The 22,462-nt window shown below is 40.7% G+C and overlaps 1 long non-coding RNA gene across 1 annotated transcript; it reads right to left on the reverse strand.

Moving 5' to 3' along the window:
• Positions 1-8,333: 8,333 nt before the first annotated feature.
• On the reverse strand, positions 8,334-9,146 carry LOC123412403. The gene is made up of 3 exons (XR_006613494.1): positions 8,890-9,146; positions 8,741-8,809; positions 8,334-8,650 (listed from the first exon to the last, which is right to left on the reverse strand). It is a non-coding gene; the product is annotated as an uncharacterized LOC123412403 (long non-coding RNA).
• Between the last annotated feature and the right edge of the window lie 13,316 nt (positions 9,147-22,462).

A 22,462-nucleotide genomic window follows, 5' to 3' on the forward strand; every position in this document is an offset into this window, starting at 1 on the left:
TATTTATTTTTATAGTAGGTATAGATGTTTTATTCCACTAACTTATTGACACATATACCACTCCATATATTCAAAACTACATGATTGAACATAACAAGTTTCCGTTCATTAATTGTATATTTCTAGCATCCCCATCAATGTACGCGTGAAAAAACATGAATCAGATTGGTGTGACCTCTTTGGCATACTACCAATTAATCTATTACTACATTTGGGTGTTGAGTTAGTTTAGGACCATCTCTTGTATAGCGTCGTAACATGATAGACATATAGTACCTACCGATCGCAGGATGACATTTCATTTATTAACCAACACTTGTTTGTTGTACTACATACGTGCATGTAAGGGGCCGGCTAGCAACCACCCATGTATGGTTAGGTGATGGGGAAAATTATTTACGACCTTACCATATTGAAAATAATAATGAAAAAATGCGACATACAATAACGTACACTTAGACACATAGATTATTCTCGCGTACATAAAACCAAAACAATATTAATGTGTACATCATCAACAACATCTAAACAAAGAACAAATAATCTAAGCATAAGACAACCAAGATGCTTAACCTTTTCTATGGTGATAACCAAAATGTTTCGGATCAATTATTAACACTGACTCATGTCACTCTTTCAGTCGATACCTTATGTTTTCTTATCTTTTTAGTCGATTTTTGTTTTGATGCTTTTCATGGTATAAATTTTATATTTATCACTCGATCTCATTTGTACCATTGCCTGTTAATGACTATCTGCTGAAAGGAAAGCCAAAAATTCAGTAATGCTTTCTGTTTATTACGAGGTGAGTTACTATTTCATTTTTACGTATGTAACTTAGGCCTATATTTTGAACTGTGTTATATATTTTGATGCTTCTCATGGTACTCTGATGATCTTGTTAGTTTGTAAATATGCTTCACATGACTTAATAAAAATCTATCGCTTTTGGAATAAGTAGTTACAAATAGCTACGACTTCCCGTTAGTGACTAGTTCATGCATTTTAAATGCGTTTATGAGAAGGAGGGTTCATATGTGAGGATGATGTGGCACAAATAGTCAACCCTGTTACAGTTGAAAGTTAATTGGGATGGATTTAATGACTAGCGGGGTCATATGTGAGTCTAAGAAATTAAAAAAAATAGGAACACAATATTACATTTCAGAAAATGTTATAAAATTTGAAAATTCCAATGAATCTGTTTATGGCATTTCAGAAAATCATAGAAAGTAAAACGTAACTCACATGAAATTAAATTATATATGAAGAATTAACATAATATTCCAATGAATCTGTTTATGGCATTTTCATGCATGTTAGAACAACGTGTGTCCTCTTTTTAGGACATTCAAATAAATGACATTTAAATAATCACATATGGTGTTTGACTTTGAAACTTTGGATCGGACCAACTTCATTTAATCTTGTTGCTTGATGCATTAGCGCAAACAACATCATATTGCCATGTCATGTTCACACATCGTAGTGTTGCATTTCCGTGATGTAAATTTTGTTATTTTTCTGTTTGCCGGTGTTGTTCCCTGTTGGTAGATGATGGTTCCGACGTTGTGATTGTTGACACTACTGAAGACTCATGGTAATCTTCGGAACTGTCAAGCAAGCAACACCCTTGAACATTTCGATACAATCCCACTGTCTCACTCTTGCTCTCATTTCAATGCATTAGGACAACATGATTCAACTGTTGGTTATTTACATTTTTGCAGAGATAGACGTTGTTTAGTTTATGTTTTCATATTGATATTGACATCGAAGGATTAGCTTGGTAACCCAGATAGTGGTGTGGCTCCTTTGGTTGGGCCGTTGTAGCTTTCCAGGCTCTTCCATCCATTTATAGTAGATTTCTGTACCCACACATGTAACTTCTGCTTGATGTTTGTATCGTCCGAATGTTGGGGCATGTGACCCCCTGCTTGTAACATTATACTACATTGGCTCTTCGGAGCCTTCTAAATATATATTTTGTTGTACAGTTATGTTATGATTTCATGTTGTATCTACACATATCTTGCATATTGCGTGTATATTTAAAATGAATTGGTATGTGTCGAAATTAGCTCTATAATAAAATGCCTCCTTTTGCTTCCATGTAGTGGAATTTAGTTGAACTATCTTTTCTGTGGCTCTATGGCATGGAATCTTGGGAAGATCATCTCTTCCTAGTCTCCAAAAGTGACTTGTCATTCTCAAATGCATCCCAATATCATGTCATTTCCATCTTATCCCATAGCCAAATTCTTTTTGATGGTAATATTCCTTTTTTTAATAAAGGAATAAATCCAATTTGCTCTTAGTTTTGAAGCAAACTATATTTTTGTCTCTCCCACATTCCCAAATAACTCTCATAAATTGTTTGGATCATATATTCATCACGTATGTCAAAATATTTCCTTGTCTAGTTCAAAAATAATACAAAGATATGCCTTTTCCTATACTGCCATGAATAACACTTTGTGAAGGAAGTGTCATTTCTACATTCGTGTTTTCCGTCAAAAATTTGGTGGACTCTTTCCTATCCATATTACGGCAGCATGTCAAAATTCAGCATCATTTGCCTATTAAATATTTCTCAGCTAATTTCCAAAGTGTCTCTCGAGAAAGGAACTTTGTGAAGGAGGTACTGTCTAGGCATATCCTAAAGATTTCAAAAAATTTTATGACCTTCTGATGCTCAAATAATAACACTCCTCCAAATGATTTGAAACATGAATGACGAGGTCGTCCAGTCGCACTGGTTGATGACTAGTAATATAAATGGAAAAGGAGAAAATATTTTAATTATGATTTACCACACAACCACACATTATAATAATACAACACATTATATTGGATATGACATACGTTTCTTACAAAACGATGAGCACATTATCAATAATATCGCATCACCGAGACACTTACAAGAAGAAATAAATTGACACACTGGATTGAACATGTTATCCAGTTATTCAATATAACATTGACACTCCCGTATATTCAACATGAAATGTCGACTGTCACACTTTCTTAAGGAAGGACTTCGCCAAATTCATAATCCTTAGTGTAGAGATGGTAGCATCCAGTTTTGCAATGATCTTTGACATCGTTCACTTCTTCACTCGCAACAACTAAGTGGAGAATTGTTTCCATTAGAAACAATCACTAACTCGAAGTGAATAATAATATGCAACGAATGGCCCATAATGTATTTCACTTACCAGCGTTGATGTTCCCGCACAATGAGGACATGCATTCCAACTTGCAGTACTCAATGGATTTTGCGCCGTCTATAAAAGAAATATGTATGTAAATGGAATTTTTACTCAAGATATGAACGATAACGAGAAGCATGGATTCAGAATTTACCTCCGTCTGTGACAAGGTTCAAGCGGTTACATGAAGGCACACATTTTTCCAAAATCTTGCAACCACATAAGCTTGCACACGTAGGCCGAGAGGAACCCGTGACACGACATACATTATAGCAGTTTCTTGTCGTGGTGGAACAACAACAACTCTTGGCCTCTATATGGGTCTGTTGAAGGACTAGTCCTAGCATGAGTACTCCAATAATGATACTCTTAAGACTTATGGTTTCCATATTCACCTTGTATGTATTTATCAGAAAACCAACTGATGAATCTAGTCTAGGATGATCTCTATTTATAGGAAGTATTCCATGGTGACACCAGACATGCCACATTGCCCGAAGGTATTGAATGAACAATTATTTATTATTGTGGTCTGGTTTTACTTCCAGCACACAAACATGAATAGTTAACTAGTAATGGCAGTGCAGGCATCTCATATGGACGTGCAATTATTGTCATTAACATTGTTTACGACCTTAATGCATGTCAGTCACACTCATACACCAGGCTGGCCTAGAGGAAAGAGTGATCACGTCACTAAACTTATTATAATGCATGACCTATCGTACATGTTGGATCAATAAGTAGATTAAAGAAGCTTTGTGCTTATCTTCTATCCTTGATTCATGAGATTCATAATGAATACAATCAATGCACAAGTTTGATTGAATCTGGGATGACTACTAGTATATGTTCCATGTAGAGTACTTCACCTAAAACTTGGTGTACTCTAGATAATTTTTATGATTCTACCATCGACTCAAATTTGATTATTATTTATGTAATATTCAACCGACTTATCGACACATATGACTGCACATATTTAAAACAGCATGAGCGAATATAACAAGTTTTTTCTCATTAACTGTATTTTTTGAGCATACCCATCAATGTATGCACGAGAAATTATGAGTTGGATTTGTGTGACCTGTGAAACATAGTACCTATTAATCTATTATTTCATTTGGGTTGTTGGGTTCGTTTAGGACCAACCCGTATATAGCATCGTAACAACATAGAGAGAAACATTATCTAACAATAGTACGATGATATTTGATTTGTTAACCACCACTTGTTTGTTCTACTACATACGTGTATGAAAGGGGTCGTCTAACAACCGCACATGCATGCTTAGATGTTGGGGCCGATAAATATTGTGCTTAGATAATAAAAAATACTAATGAAAAAATTGAGAGCCAAGAAATTACACATAGTCACATAGAATATTCTGTCGTTATCGCGTACATCATCACCAACATGTATAAAACAAACAAAAAATATAACCATAAGAGACCCAAGATGCCTAACCTTTTCTATCATGAACACCAAATGGTTTCAGATAATACTCTCTCTACTACATATTAATTACTAAAGTTGTACTAAAGCTGCAATGATTAATATGAATCAGATGCATAGAAATTTTAGCACAAGAAAATATCAGTTGTCCCAAAAGTTACAACATACCTAAATATATTAACATTATAACACCATTGTAATTATCCAAAAATATTTTGCATTAACATCTTGTACATATACGCATGTAGGCAAAGCTCTAAATGGTCCTAAGCAAATCCATATTGCATTTTTTGGTATTTTGTAACTAGTCGTGGACACGTTGTCCATGTTTTTTTTTCTTTTCCTTTATATGGGGTAGAACATATTCCCATTTAATAATAATCTATGAAAGCCCAAGAGCCTACAAACCCCCCTCCTTTATTGCGATCTAATTGCCAAGTCACCATGCACAGAAGCCCGAGTATCCCTCAATCAAGAGTTTATTTCTTTTTTCCGTTCTTTGATTTCCTTAGTGGCCTCTTGATGTTCGAAACAACTTGCAAAGAATATTTGAATCTGTGGGATTCCCTCTATGCAACCTAGATGGGACTATAGCTGCAAAATTCAATGGGTCCCTTATGTTTCTTTTTATCAGGGTATACGTCCTACACTTCTAATAGTATCAATGAAATCATGTCTTGTAATCAAAAACATGTCATGTATCACTTGGTCACTCGAGCATTACTTTGGCATCCCTCATGGGGGCTCGTGTATTCGAGTACCACGCAAGCGATTTTTTTCCAGCCACGCGCAACTATATTGATAACTATAGCGTGACGGTAGGACCAAGTGGAACGATGCGTACATACGTATTAATTTTCATAGTAGGTATAGATGTTTTATTCCACTAACTTATTGACACATACCACTCCATATATTCAAAACTACATGATTCAACATAACAAGTTTCCGTTCATTAATTGTATATTTCTAGCATCCCCATCAATGTACGCACGAAAAAACATGAATCAGATTGGTGTGACCTCTTTGGCATACTACCAATTAATCTATTACTTCATTTGGGTGTTGAGTTAGTTTAGGACCATCTCTTGTATAGCGTAGTAACATGATAGACATATAGTACCTACCGATCGAAGGATGATATTTCATTTATTAACTAGCACTTGTTTGTTGTACTACATACGTGCATGTAAGGGGCCGGCTAGAAACCACCCATGTATGGTTAGGTGATGGGGCCAATTATTTACGACCTTACAATATTGAAAATAATAATGAAAAAATACAACATCCAAGAAAGTACACTTAGATGCATAGATTATTCTTGCGTACAAAAAACCAAAACAATATTAATGTGTACATCGTCATCAACATCTAAACAAAGAACAAATAATCTAAGCATAAGAAAACCAAGATGCTTAACCTTTTCTGTCGTGATAACCAAAATGTTCGGATCAATTATTAACACTGACTCATGCCACTCTTTAAGTCGATACCTTATGTTTTCTTATCTTTTTAGTAGATTTTTGTTTTGATGCTTTTCATGGTATAAATATTATATTTTTCACTCGATCTCATTTGTACCATTGCATGTTAATGGCTCTCTGCTGAAAGGAAAGCCAAAAATTCAGTACTGCTTTCTGTTTATTACGAGGTGAGTTACGATTTCATTTTTACGTGTGTAACTTAGGCCTATATTTTGAACTATGATATATATTTTGATGATTCTCATGATACATTGATGATCTTGTTAGTTTGTAAATATGATTCACACGACTTAATAAAAATCTATTGCTTTTGGAATAAGTAGTTACAAATAGCTACGGCTTCCCGTTAGTGACTAGTGTTAGTGACTAGCTCATGCATTTTAAAAGAGTTTATGAGAAGGAGGGTTCATACGTGAGCATGATGTGGCAGAAATAGTCAATTCTGTTACAGTTGAAAGTTAATTGGGATGGATTTAATGACTAGCAGGGTCACATGTGAGTCTAAGAAATTAAAAAAAATAGGAACACAATATTACATTTCAGAAAATGTTATAAAATTTGAAAATTCCAATGAATCTGTTTATGGCATTTCGGAAAATCATAGAAATTAAAACGTAACTCACATGAAATTAAATTATATATGAAGAATTAACATAATATTCCAATGAATCTATTTATGGCATTTTCATGCATTTTAGATCAACGTATGTCCTCTTTTTAGGACATTCAAATAAATGACATTTAAATAATCACGACTTTGACTTTGAACCTTTGGTTCGAACCAACTTCATTTAATCTTGTCGCTAGATTCATTAGCGCAAACAACATCATATTGCCATGTCACGTTCATACATCATAGTGTTGCATTTTCGTGAAGTAAATTTTGTTCTTTTTCTCTTTGCTGGTGTTGTTCCCTGTTGGTAGGTGATGGTTCCGACATTGTGATCGTTGACACTATTGAAGACTCATGGTTATCTTCGGAACTGTCAAGAAAGCAACCCCCTTGAACATTTCGATACAATCCCACTATCTCGCTCTTCCTCTCATTTCAATGCATTAGGACAACATGATTCAACTGTTGGTTATTTATATTTTTGCAGAGATAGACGTTGTTTAGTTTATGTTTTCATATTGATGTTGACATCGAAGGATTAGATTGGTAACCCAGATAGTGGTCTGGCTCCTTTAGTTGGGTCGTTGTAGCTTTCCACGCTCTTCCGTCCATTTATAGTAGATTCTGGACCCACACATGTAACTTCTGCTTGATGTTTGTATCGTCTGAATGTTGGGCCATGTGACCCCCTCATTGTAACATTATACTACATTGGCTGTTCAGAGCTTTCTAAATATATATTGTGGTGTACTGTTATGTTATGATGTCATGTTGTATCTACACATATCTTGCATATTGCGTGTATATTTGAAATAAATTGGTATGTGTGGAAATTAGTTGTAGAATAAAATGCCTCCTTGTGCTTCCACTAAGTCCTGGAATTTAGTTGAACTATCTTTTATTGGGCTCTATGGCCTGGAATCTTGGGAAGATCATCTCTTCATAGTCTCCAAAAGTGACTTGTCATTCTCAAATGCTTCCCAATATCATTTCATTTCCATCTTTTCCCATAGTCAAATTCTTTTTGGTGGTAATATTCCTTTCTCTTAGTTTCTCTTAGTTTTGAAGCAAACAATATTTTTGTCAGTCCCAAATTCCCAAATAATTCTTGTAAATTGTTTGGGTCATATATTCCTCAAGTATGTCAAAATATTTCCTTGTCTAGTTCAAAAATAATACAAGGATATGCCTTTTCCTATACTGCCATGAACAACACTTTGTGAAGGAAGTGTCATTTCTACATTCGTGTTTTTCGTCAAAAATTTTGTGGACTCTTTCCTATCCATATTAGGGCATCATGTCAAAATTTAGCATCATTAGCCTAGTAAATATTTCTCAGCTAATTTCCAAAGTGTTTGTCCAGAAAGGAACTTTATGAAGGAGGTACTGTCTAGATATGTCCTAATGATTTCAAATTTTGATATGACCTTCTGATGCTCAAATAATAACACTCCTCCAAATGATTTGAAAGATGAATGACGAGTTCGTGCAGTCGCACTGGTTGATGACTAGTAATATAAATGGAAAAGGAGATAATAATTAAATTATCATTTACCACACAACCACACATTATAATAATACATCACATTATATTGGATATGACATACGTTTCTTACAAAACGATGAGCACATTAATTATCAATAATATCGCATCACCGAGACACTTACAAGCAGAAATAAATTGACACACTGGATTGAACATGTTATCCAGTTATTCAATATAACATTGACACTCCCGTATATTCAACATGAAATGTCGACTGTCACACTTTCTTAAGCAAGGACTTCGCCAAATTCATAATCCTTAGTGCAGAGATGGTAGCATCGATGGTAGCATCCAGTTTTGCAATGATCTTTGACATCGTTCACTTCTTGACTCGCAACAACTAAGTGGAGAATTGTTTCCATTAGAAACAATCACTAACTCAAAGTGAATAATAATATGCAACGAATGGTCCATAACGTCTTTAGCTTACCAGCGTTGATGTTCCCGCACAATGCGGACATGCAACCCAACTTGCAGAACTCAATGGATTTTGCTTCGTCTATAAAACAAATATGTATGTAAATGGAAATTTTTACTCATGATATGAACGATAACGAGAATGATGGATTCAGAATTTACCTGCGTCCGTGACAAGGTTGAAGCGGTCACATGGAGGCACACATTTTTCCAAAATCTTGCAACCACATAAGCTTGCACATGTAGGCCGAGAGGAACCGGTGACACGACATACATTATAGCAGTTTCTTGTCGTGGTGGAACAACAACAGCTCTTGGCCTCTATATGGGTCTGTTGAAGGACTAGTCCTAGCATGAGCACTCCAATAATGATACTCTTAAGACTTATGGATTCCATATTCACCTTGTATGTATTTATGAGAAAACCAACTGACGAATCTAGTCTCGGATGCTCTCTATTTATAGGAAGTATTCCATGGTGACACCAGACATGCCACATTGCACGAAGGTATTGAATGAACAATTCTTTATTTTTGTGGTCTGGTTTTACATCCAGCACACAAACACGAATAATTAAATAGTAATGGCGGTGCAAGCATCTCATATAGACGTGCAATTATTGTCAATAACATTGTTTACGACCTTAATGGATGCCCGTCACACTCATACACCAGAATGGCCTAGAGGAAAGAGTGATCATGTCACAACACTTATTATAATGCATGACCTATTGTACATGTTGGATCAATAAGTAGATTAAATAAGCTTTGTGATTATCTTCTATCCTTGATTCGTAAGATTCATAATGAATAGAATCAATGCACAAGTTTGATTGAATCTGGGATGACTACTGGTATATGTTCCATGTAGAGTACTTCACCCAAAACTTGGTGTACTCTAGATAATTTTTATGATTCTACCACTGACTCATATTTTATTATTATTTATGTTAACTTCAATTGACTTATCGACACATATGATTGCACATATTTAAAACAGCATGATCGAATAAAACAAGTTTTTCTCATTAACTGTATTTTTCGAACATACCCATCCATGTATGCACGAGAAATTATGAGTCGGATTTGTGTGACCTGTGCAACATACTACCAATTAGTCTGTTATTTCATTTGGGTTGTTGGGTTCGTTTAGGACCAACTCGTATATAGCATCGTAACAACATAGAGATAAACATTACCTAACGATCGTCCGATTATATTTGATTTGTTAAGCACCACTTGTTTCTTGTACTACATACGCGTATGAAAGGGGTCGTCTAACAACCGCACATGCATGCTTAGGTGTTGGGGCCGATAAATTGTGTGCTTAGATAATAAAAAATACTAATAAAAAAATTGAGAGCCAAGAAATTACACATAGTCACATAGATCATTCTGTCGTACGTTATTATCGCGTACATCATCACCAACATGTATACAACAAACAAAAAATATAACGATAATAGACCCAAGATGCCTAACCTTTTCTATCGTGAACACCAAATGGTTTCACATAATACTCTCTCTAGTACATATTAATTACTGAAGTTGTACTAAAGCTGTAATGATTAATATGAATTAGAAGGATAGAAATTTGAGCACAAGAAAATATCAGTTGTCCCAAAAGTTACAACATACCTAAATATATTAACATTATAACAACATTGTAATTATCCAAAAATATTGTACATATATGCATGTAGGCAAAGCTCTAAATGGTTCTAATCAAATCCATATTGCAATATGTTGGTATTTTGTAACTAGTCATGGACACGTTGTCCATGTTTTCTTTATTTTCCTTTAGATGGGATAGAACATCTTCCCCTTTAATAGTTCTCTATGAAAGTCCAAGAGCCTACAAATCGACCTCCTTTATTGCGATCAAATTACCAAGTCACCATCCATGGATGCCCGAGTATCCATCAATCAAGAGTTTATTTCTTTGTAGTAATCAAGATTCGGTGTTAATTGAATTCAATGGTGCGGCTTGCGAGGCATCTCCTCTTCTATTTTTTCTATTCTTTGATTACCTTAGTGGCCTCTTGATGTTCGAAACAACTTGCAAAGAATATTTGAATTGGTGGGATTCCCTATATGCAACCTAGATGGGACTATAGCTGCGAAATTCAATGAGTCCCTTGTGTTTCTTTTTATCAGGGTATACGTCCTACACTTCTGATAGTATCAATGAAATCATGTCTTGTAATCAAAAACATGTCATGTATCACTTGGTCACTCGAGCATTACTTTGGCATCCCTCATGGGGGCTCGTGTATTCGAGTACCACGCAAGCGATTTTTTTCAGCCACGCGCATCTATATTCAAAATTATAGCATGACGGTAGAACCAAGTGGAACGATGTGTACGTACGTATTTATTTTCATAGTAGGTATAGATGTTTTATTCCACTAACTTATTGACACATATACCACTCCATATATTCAAAACTACATGATTCAACATAACAAGTTTCCGTTCATTAATTGTATATTTCTAGCATCCCCATCAATGTACGCGTGAAAAAATATGAATCAGATTGGTGTGACCTCTTTGGCATACTACCAATTAATCTATTACTACATTTGGGTGTTGAGTTAGTTTAGGACCATCTCTTGTATAGCGTCGTAACATGATAGACATATAGTACCTACCGATCGCAGGATGACATTTCATTTATTAACCAGCACTTGTTTGTTGTACTACATACGTGCATGTAAGGGGCCGGCTAGCAACCACCCATGTACGGTTAGGTGATGGGGCAAATTATTTACGACCTTACCATATTGAAAATAATAATGAAAAAATGCGACATACAATAACGTACACTTAGACACATAGATTATTCTCGCGTACATAAAACCAAAACAATATTAATGTGTACATCATCAACAACATCTAAACAAAGAACAAATAATCTATGCATAAGACAACCAAGATGCTTAACCTTTTCTATCGTGATAACCAAAATGTTGCGGATCAATTATTAACACTGACTCATGTCACTCTTTCAGTCGATACCTTATGTTTTCTTATCTTTTTAGTCGATTTTTGTTTTGATGCTTTTCATGGTATAAATTTTATATTTATCACTCGATCTCATTTGTACCATTGCCTGTTAATGACTATCTGCTGAAAGGAAAGCCAAAAATTCAGTACTGCTTTCTGTTTATTACGACGTGAGTTACTATTTCATTTTTACGTATGTAACTTAGGCCTATATTTTGAACTGTGTTATATATTTTGATGCTTCTCATGGTACTTTGATGAGCTTGTTAGTTTGTAAATATGCTTCACATGACTTAATAAAAATCTATCGCTTTTGGAATAAGTAGTTACAAATAGCTACGGCTTCCCGTTAGTGACTAGTTCATGCATTTTAAATGCGTTTATGAGAAGGAGGGTTCATATGTGAGGATGATGTGGCACAAATAGTCAACCCTGTTACAGTTGAAAGTTAATTGGGATGGATTTAATGACTAGCGGGGTCATATGTGAGTCTAAGAAATTACAATATAAATGAACACAATATTACATTTCAGAAAAAGTAATAAACTTTGAAAATTCCAATGAATCTGTTTATGGCATTTCAGAAAATCATAGAAAGTAAAACGTAACTCACATGAAATTAAATTACATATGAAGAATTAACATAATATTCCAATGAATCTGTTTATGGCATTTTCATGCATGTTAGAACAACGATGTGTCCTCTTTTTAGGACATTCAAATAAATGACATTTAAATAATCACATATGGTGTTTGACTATGAAACTTTGGATCGAACCAACTTCATTTAATCTTGTTGCTTGATGCATTAGCGCAAACAACATCATATTGCCATGTCATGTTCACACATCATAGTGTTGCATTTCCGTGAAGTAAATTTTGTTCTTTTTCTGTTTGCCGGTGTTGTTCCCTGTTGGTAGATGATGGTTCCGACGTTGTGATTGTTGACACTACTGAAGACTCATGGTAATCTTCGGAACTGTCAAGCAAGCAACCCCCTTGAACATTTCGATACAATCCCACTGTCTCACTCTTCCTCTCTTTGACATTGGATTGCTAGCGACACTATCGCATACGTGAGTCAAAAGACGCAAACGGTCCCGGCTAAGGTAAGGCTGCAGCCGTGGAGTTAACCGTGCGTGAGACCACAAAGGGATGCGATGTGTTACAGGCTGGATTCCTATGGCTTAGGATCGGGGTCCCGACAATACATACATACATACGCATCTAATACATCATTTATTTTTATTTATTTTCTCTCAAAACTCTCATCTCCCTCTCTGTCAACAGACAACAGAGAAACAACTCTCTGCTAACTCAACATAGGAGAACCAAATGTTCAATCCTTCCTACCGGAGTCTACCGTCAACGGATCGGGGTCCCGTTTGCCGGAACGGAACCGGGGCGGCGAGGAGAACGACATGGTGGGAGGAGCCCGAGGAGGGGCTCACCGACGTTGACGGGAGGGGCCGGTGAAGCCGTATTTCGCGGGAAGGACGGGGTTGACGGCGGTGATGACACGGTGGTGGTGATGCCGGTGAGGACGGTCGGTCGTGCCGGCGAGGAGGAGCCGGCCGGAGGTTCACCGAGAGGGGCCCCGGTGAGGAGGGCCCCCGGGATGGAGCCGCCGACGGGGAGGGGCTCGGCCGGGGGGGCTCCTAGGGTCGGTCTCCAGGGGGGGTGGTGCTACGGTGGGAGAACAAGGGGCTCGGCCGGCGGGAGATCTGGGGGCCGCCGGCGGGAGGGACCCGACGGGAGGGGGAGGAGGTGGAGAGGAGGGGCACGGGTGAGAGGGAGCTGCTGACGGGGGGGCTCGCCGGCGGGAGGGCTCGCCGGCGGGAGGGCTCGCCGGCCAGGGAGGAGGAGGCCGTGGGGGGGGGGGGGCGACGGGGGAGCTCGCCGACGGGAGAAGGCTCGCCGGCCAGGGGAGGAAGTGGATCTGAGGGGGGGGCGAAGGGAGGAGAGGAGGGCTCGTGGGGGGTGGGTGTGGGGGATCTGGCGTGGGGTGGGGGGCTCTCGTGGGCAGGGAGTTACGGGAGAGAGAGAGGTGGGGGCATGCGTCGGTGGGGGTGGGGCCCCCCACGAGGGGGAGGCTTGTATTTGATTAGAGCATCTGATTATGATACGCCAACCTGGAAATCATAATTCCTTTGGTAATTAAGTATCGATATTTTTCAGATGTTCTATTAACACGATGCATTGCATCCTATATTCCTCTGTTTGAGTACCGTTACTCACATCAGATCATTGTGGATTATCAGACTCATTCCGAGTTATTATCCGACGACATCCTTTGCTTTAGAAAATTCCTGGGATTGCTTCCCCTGACACATGATGCCATTGGTAAATTGTGTCTTCTCCCTCTGGTAAATTCTATCCTATACTTTTGCCGGCCATGCGCTGTTGTCAAGCATGTGTTAATTACTCTTGAAGTGTATGGTATATGTTAATTAAGATGCCCCGACGGGTTGAACCTATGCCTTCCTATATCAAGATGACTCGAAAGGTTTGCATGAGTCTTACTCTTCTGGCGCTTTGTCGTATATTCTTTCAAAGGTACAACCTGATCAAAGGCGAGGAATAAATGGCAGGTGATGCATTGATGAAATGGGAGTCGACCTTGAACTCTGTGTTCATGCCCATGGAAACGACGTTGATCCTATCATAGAAACGTCTCGTATAAATAATCAATTCATTCTGTAGTTCAAATATGGGATCTGTGATCTTATCCTTTGCAGTCGTGGTTCCGACCATGTTGTCGTACCTTGATTTCATTCTCGGACGAGTTAAAGTACTTGTCTTCTTCAGATCGACACGCCGGTCCAAACCGTAAAGTTGATCTACCTCCGAGTATTATTCCTTGTAGCTCGAGGATATCGCGGAGCTATGGAACTTCTTGTGAGCTCCTCATCAACTATGATATTTTCCTTAATTCCAGTTGCCTCGTGTTTGAGTTGTTGGACACGCGAGTACATCGACTTCTGAATCGAATACGCATTGCGATTCAACAATTTTTAGTAATCTTCCTTGTTTACGAGTTTGTACTCGATCTTGTCATTCCAAGCTGTTAAGCTATGTCATCATCGTCATGTTGGAGCTCGATCATGCTATCTATAACCTTTATCCCTCGAACACAATTCCAACTGTGCGTTAAGCTTGCATCGAGCTTTCCACCTCATGTTGGTTGTTTTGAAAGGCAATCTCAATTCTAAGCGAGCAGTCTTATCTGTGTTTCCGACAACCTCTTGTTTCATCATTCCCTTGCTTGATGTCGTCGCTAAACGATTACATCTTCATGAAATTTCTCGACAAATGTGTCGTGATCACCATCAGCATTCGAAGCTCTTGGAGGGTAACAATTGAATGCATGTTGAGAAATACCATCCCTTTCCCTCGATGATTTGTATTATCATCGACACCCGTGTTGCTTTCACACCAACACAAACGTGTTCATGTTTTGTGTTGTCCTTTGTGTTACTCTCTATCCAGCTTATGTTATCTTCTACCTTGGAGTATTACTATCTGGTATGTCAAGAATGTCGTGAAAATTGCACGCGTATTAAGAATTCTTGATATAGTAATACTTCTTGCCATCACCATTCATTTCTTGGTCCCGTGTTGTTTCTAACCGGTATACCGACAAATGAACTCTGATGTGTGGTTCCCATACTTCTGTCAACCCTATCCCCTTGAGGTTAACAACTGATTGTTTCCTTCTTGGTGTGTTGGGTGTTGACTCATCATTTTAGCATTGGTTGTGCTACTCAACCCGTATTTCCGAGTGCACCCTTCGACCAATGTTTAATTGTTGTTGTTCCCTCGAGCATACGACATTATACCATTTGATTTGACAAATTCTATCTCCTTAATATTATAAATTTTGGAAGTTCAACACTGGTAAAACCTTAAGGGATTGCTGTTGAGCCTATCAGCCACACCCTCAACTCCTCTATGTACCACGATGAAGCTCTTGAAATCATTATCCTTGTGCCTAGCTCATGAAGAATATGTGGATAGTAGGAGTGTATTTCCCAAAGTTCACGTGCACTCTTTCTGCTGTGAATATGGAAAGTTTTGTTTCGCTTCCTCTCGTGAAATACCAAATCATTCACGCATGTGCGAAGTGTTATATGTTTTGAAGATTTGCTATCCTCACTCCATATAATTTCTCTTAGCACGTCAAGCTACTGACTGATTTGATCAAGGAAAATAAGTTCTTCCATAAGAGCTAATCCATACTTACACATGGAGCCTTGTTATCCTCGATGATGGTGACCAAATGAGAACCCAGTTGCATTTTGACGTACAAATTCTATGTGGGCACGAATGTCTTGATATTGTGTTCATATGTATTAAATCAAACTCTTGATTCAAGAATTGCTTGTGTAGTTCATATCATGAGAATCTTGCATCTTTATTTTTCTTCTCAGTCATCTTGAGTGTGAGGTGTCCCGACACCAATCAGATCTAATTCTCTGGCAGATATGATGGTTGGAACATTTCCCAATAATTATAACTTTGGTCTTGGGAAAACCGGTACAATGATGTCTTGTCTGGCACACTGGGTCGGAGGACCTATTGTTATAAATCCTTCCATATGTAAGATTCACCATTCTACCATGAGGAAATTGTATGACTTAGCTTTGTAAGTTGTCCCTCCTGTTTCCTCTTGTATACCCATAAGTCCAACCTTTATCTGAGGACCATGTCGATACTACCCCAAAGCACGGATGTGGTAATTTAAATTTCAACAGGAACATTGGAAGCGCGATGCTAAATTGTTCCTAATCAATTATCCAAACCGCATGGTATGGATAAACATGTGGATTCTTCTTGTCTCTTTACCAAGATGGTTATGTGTTGGATGACCTATCATGTATACCATACTCTATGATTTCCTCGGGAATGGTATACTCTAATACTTGTGTGTGTGTGAACACATTTTCCCTCCCATTGGTTTGTATGATTTTTATTGTGGCATAACTTATCTAAGCAGTGTTAATCCCCTGCTTAGGTAAAATTCTTGGTTTACGACTCTGTCGGTAAGACACTGCTACTATTATGGATAACATTCCGGTAGCCACCGGTGGACGAGAACCTTGCCTATTGGCCCGCCTCGTTTCAACGAGCAGGAAAATGGTTCTATTCGTTCCCCGCCCTTGGTATCGACGATGTTGCCAACATAACTGACAGGTTATCCTCTGACATGTCTTATTACCAAGACCGTATAGTATGTCACCCCTCTACCTACTCTCGGGCCACATGGTGGACCCATAACCCAAAGTTCCACAGGATTGAAACCTGACTCTCCTGTACACCTTTGATTCCAAGGTATTCCTTATACTTGGCTTCGTATGAAATTCCCGAGCCACCGTTCAAAGTACCGATCACTCTATGGTCCAGATGTTACCCAACATGTTGAAGATCAAGTCCGCATTATTCATGAGAATCTGAAGGCTGCTCAGTCTCGTTAGAAAAGTCAGTATGACCGTCATCATCAAGATATGGTCTATCAACCTGGCGAAAAGGCTTATCTTCGTGTCACCCCAATGAGAGGCGCACACCGTTTTGTAACCAAGGGCAAGTTAGCTCCCCGCTATATTGGTCCTTTCACTGTTCTCGAAACGCGTGGAAGAGTGGCTTATCAATTGGAACTGCCGGCGAACCTTTCTCAGGTTCACGATGTCTTCCGTGTTCTCAGCTCCGTTGCTGCTTCAAGGATCCTATTCGAGCAGTGGATCATGGTATGCTTGAGCTGCAACAAGACATCTCTTATAAGAAGCATCCGGTCCGCATTCTCGACCAAGCCGAACGTAAGACTCGTCGCAAAGTCACCAAGTTCCTTAAGGTGCAGTGGTCAACTCATTCTAGAGCTGAAGCCGCTTGGGAACGCGAGAATCATCTTCGTGATGAATACCCCGAACTCTTGCCTTCTACCCCTTAATTCTCGGGACGAGAATTCTTGTTAGTGCGGGAGAGTTGTGACATCCTCGGATTGGTGCTACAGTAACTCCTCTAGTCAAGCGACAGTAATCCCACGCTAGTGAAGCCACCTGATCATAAATTCTATCATGGATCTCGTGGTAGTCGAAAAAACCAGTCGAGTTCGAAATTTACGAATAAAGTCGAACGAGAAACATTTCGTGATGTTAAGTAAAAATGTCGGGAGAGTTGTTGAAATTCCCTAATATGTTATAAAAACGAATCGGACATTTTTAATTGTATTAAAAGTCCTATATAGTTAGAACAGAAAGATATAAATATATAAGAAAATAATAATGATAGAATGTTAGAAAGTAAAAGAATGAAAAAAAAGGCAAACAACCGAACCCCCCACACCTGGCCCAACTGGGCCTAGTGGCCCAGCCGGCCAGGCCACCCACCAGTCCCGCTGGGAACCCTAGCCCACCCCCTCGCCAGACCCTCCCTCCCTCGTCAGCCCCCCTGGGCGCCGCCACTCCCCACCTCTCGCCCCCCACCCTCACGAGAGCCCCCACTCCCACACCAGATCCCCCACTCCCTCCCCTCGATCCAATCGTCCCTGCCCCCCCCCCCCACTTTCCCCGCATCGCCCCCCTCCTCTTGGCTCGCCTCCCCCCAGGGACCGAGTCCCTTCCCCCCTGCAACCCACAAGCTGACCCCCAGACCTCCCCGACCCTCCTCTCCTCCCGTCGCCTCCCCTCCCAGCGAGCGCCCGCGCCCTCCCCGTCGGGACGCACCTCCCCCGCGTCGCCTCTCCTCTCCCTCATGCGCCGGATCTCGCCCCCCCCCCCCCGTCGGCCTCCCACTCGCCGGCCGGCGAGCCCCCCTCCCTCCATCGCGCCGGCCTGCAGCATCACCTTGGCCCTCCATCCCACCAGCGGCCCCCCTGCCTCTCCTCACCGAGGGGCCCCTCCTCCCCGTTGCGCCCCCTTCCTCCCGCTCGGTCCAGGAGGGACCGGGCAAGGAGACCGGCTCCCCTCGGCCCCTTCACCACGCCGGCGAGTCCCTCCCCCACCGGGCCTCCCCTACGCCTCTTCCTCGCCGGATCCGGCCGGTTCCCCCTTGCCGGCGCGTCACCATCATCACCGTCCCCTTCATCACTGGAGCCGCGTCGCCGTCTCCACCGTCACCTTCGTGCGAACTCCGGCTTCACCGGCCCGTCTCGTCACCATCGGTGAGCCCCTCCTCGGGCTCCTCCCACCATGTCGATCACCTCGCCGTCCCGGTTCCGTTCCGGCAAACGGGACCTCGATCCGTCGACGGTAGACTCCGGTAGGAGGATTTGAACTTTTGGTTCTTCTAGGTGGAGTTAGCAGAGAGTTCTGTGTCTGTTAACACAGAGAGAGAGAAGAGTGTTGTGAGAGAAAAGAAAAATGAATAAAAACAAATGATGTATTAAATGCGTATGTATGTATGTATGTATGAGATGTGATGTATGTATTTGCGTATATGGATATTTAGAGGAATACGGTATTTGCACGGTTAGGTATCTAATAAAAAAGATGAGTAAATGGCCTAGGGTCACTTACCGGTGGGGCCAATGCACCCTCTGTCTATGACAGGGAGGCCCCACGCGAGAGTTAATATAAATAAAAAATAATAATGTTTTATTAAATAAATAAATAGATATATTAGTTAAAATAATTATTAACATAATTAGAGTATGACACGCGGGTCCCCCACTAAACTAATCTGATTAAATAATATTTAATCTTAAATAAAACTTGTGCCTATGACGTTCGGGACCCGCTGGTCAGTTGACCAGTCAAATGTGTGTCAGCATGACATCACGATGATGTCATAATAGGATTTTATTAAATCTTTGAAATCTGTTTTTAATTCCTAAATAATTAATAAAACTTTGAAAATTAATATAAAATAATCCGTAAGTCAGATCATAATATTTTCAACATGAAAGTTGATCAGCAAAGCGAGATGAACCCGGATGCACGGCCAGTTCGTCTGTCACGCGTCCCTAGCATAGCAAACATGGAACTTTTCCATCGTTTCCAGTATAACCGGTAGTAGCCCGAGACCCGGAAAATATCGTCAGATATTCTTCCGACCCGTCTATGACGGATGTTGCTGCGTTAGCTCATGTCTAGCCTGCATCTTTCCATGTCATGCTTTGTGTTGCATCGGTGCTATTATTTATTGTTTCTTCCCCCTCTTCTTACCGGTAGACCCCGAGACTGACGCTGCTGCCAGGTACATCTACGACCCTGCCGATCAGTCCTTTGCTGCAGAGCAGCAAGGCAAGCAAACTCCCCTTGATCATTCCTATATCGCCTATGTCTTTCTTCCTACTGCTTGCATTAGTATTTTGCTACTGTTGTAGTTAGCTCCTATATCTGATGCATAGCCTGTTTTTGATGAACTGCTACTTTCAGTCCTGTACTTTAAATATGCTTAGTATAGGTGGAGCAGTCATCCCCTCTGACCCCGTAGATCAGTTGCCCCGCTTGTTTTCAAATCTCGATCTCTGATCGACAAGCCAGACCCGACACAGCACATTCACCCCCCTTCGTTGTACGACGCTACAGAGATACTATCGGGTACCGAGGGTGACACCTTGCTAAGTACTCCTGATGATATCTCTGTAGTATAGCTAGTCGGTCGTGGTTATCGAGGGTGATTCCTCTTTCACCATTTCCGATGACGCCTCTGTCGTGCAACCCCGCGAGTGTGGGACCCCCGAGGGTGATTCCTCTAAGACCACCTTGACGGGTACATCGTTCGGGATCCAACGAGGGTGATACCTCGGATTCCCCCCGATGTTACGACCACACAGTTACTCGACCATGTTACCGGGATCTTCGGTGACTAGTTGTAAGACGGGTGGATTTCCCGCGAGACTATGTTGCTGGCCTAATTAAAATGCTAATGGATTTGGGTATTTGATCTGGGTTGGTCGGAGACCTTTTCGCACTAACCGGCTACGCGGGAAGAATTATGGGTACTCGGCGTCGCGGTATCAGCCGAAGCTTTTCAGATGCCAACAGTGTAGCGGCGCGCGCCCGAGTGGTCCCGAGATGCATCGCGCTTGTGATTAAGGGATGCTAGGACTGACTTCGGCCGCCCACGCCACGTGCAAGAGCGTGAAGGGGAACTGGGCCCACGAACCCTTTGTGCTTAGGATTTAGACCGGCGGGCTGGCCTCTCTGATTAGTCTTAGGTGGGGCTGCGATGTGTCGATATTCCGAGGCCGGGCAGGACCCAGAAAAGTATGTCCGGCCAGAGTTTTATCGAGCGTGACGGGACATGTGGTGCACCCCTGCAGGGATGAAAATTAACTATTCGGATAGCCGTGTCCACGGTTACAGGACGACTTGGAGTTGTGCCCCGATCTTATACAACTACAATTGTTACTTAACTGGAATTAGTTTGCCTCGGGATTGCTTCCTCGCAGGGAGTCGAGGGAGGATCTTTAGGCGTGACCTCACTTTAATATTGCTGCAACAATATGACTAGTAATGTGTTACCCCTGTTCTACTCTCGTCTATTGCTGCAAGACCCTGAAGATGCTAGTCTTCGATAGGACTAGGCCTTCTCTCTCTATTCTCGCATTGCTGCAGTCAGTCCACATATAACCCCCTTCTTTGATACTGATGCATAATTAGAATAGTTCTGATGTAAGACTTGCGAGTACTTTGGATGAGTACTCACCGCTGCTTTGCTTCCCCCTTGTCCCCTTGATCCGTTTGCTGCGACCAGATGATGAAGCCCAGGAGATGGAGGTCCCCGCCACCGACGACTGCTACCCGACGGTGCCTACTACTACCTGGAGGCCGCTGATGATCAGGAGTAGTTAGGAGGTTCCCAGGCAGGAGGCCTCGCCTCGTTCGATCGTTGTATCTTTTGTGCTAGCCTTCTCTAAGGCACCCCATGTTGATTTATGTCTGTACTCAGATATTGTTGCTTCCGCTGACTCGTGTGTTTATCGAGCTTTCGTATTCTAGCCCTCGAGGCCCCTGGCTTGTAATATGAAGCTGATGTTATTTTATTTGTGTCTAGAGTTGTGTTGTGATATCTCCCCGTGAGTCCTTGGGTTTGATCGTACGCATTTGCGTGAATGTTTAGTGTACGATTAAGCCGAGGGCGTCACACGTGACAAGGTTGAAGTGGTCACATGGAGGCACACATTTTTCCAAAATATTGCAACCACATAAGCTTGCACATGTAGGCCTAGAGGAACCCGTGACACGACATACATTATAGCAGTTTCTTGTCGTGGTGGAACAACAGCAACTCTTGGCCTCTATATGGGTCTGTTGAAGGACTAGTCCTAGCATGAGTACTCCAATAATGATACTCTTAAGACTTATGGTTTCCATATTCACCTTGTATGTATTTATCAGAAAACCAACTGATGAATCTAGTATAGGAAGTATTCCATGGTGACACCAAACATGCCACATTGCACGAAGGTATTGAATGAACAATTATTTATTATTGTGGTCTGGTTTTACTTCCAGCAAACAAACATGAATAATTAACTAGTAATGGCGGTGCAGGCATCTCATATGGACGTGCAATTATTGTCATCAACATTGTTTACAACCTTAATGCATGCCCGTCACACTCATACACCAGGCTGGCCTAGAGGAAAGAGTGATCACGTCACTACTCTTATTATAATGCATGATCTATCGTACATGTTGGATCAATAAGTAGATTAAAGAATCTTTGTGCTTATATTATATCCTTGATTCATGAGATTCATAATGAATAGAATCAATGCACAAGTT

The sequence above is a fragment of the Hordeum vulgare genome, chromosome 7H (assembly GCF_904849725.1).
Source record: "Hordeum vulgare subsp. vulgare chromosome 7H, MorexV3_pseudomolecules_assembly, whole genome shotgun sequence".
In the NCBI taxonomy this organism is placed as follows: Eukaryota; Viridiplantae; Streptophyta; class Magnoliopsida; order Poales; family Poaceae; genus Hordeum; species Hordeum vulgare.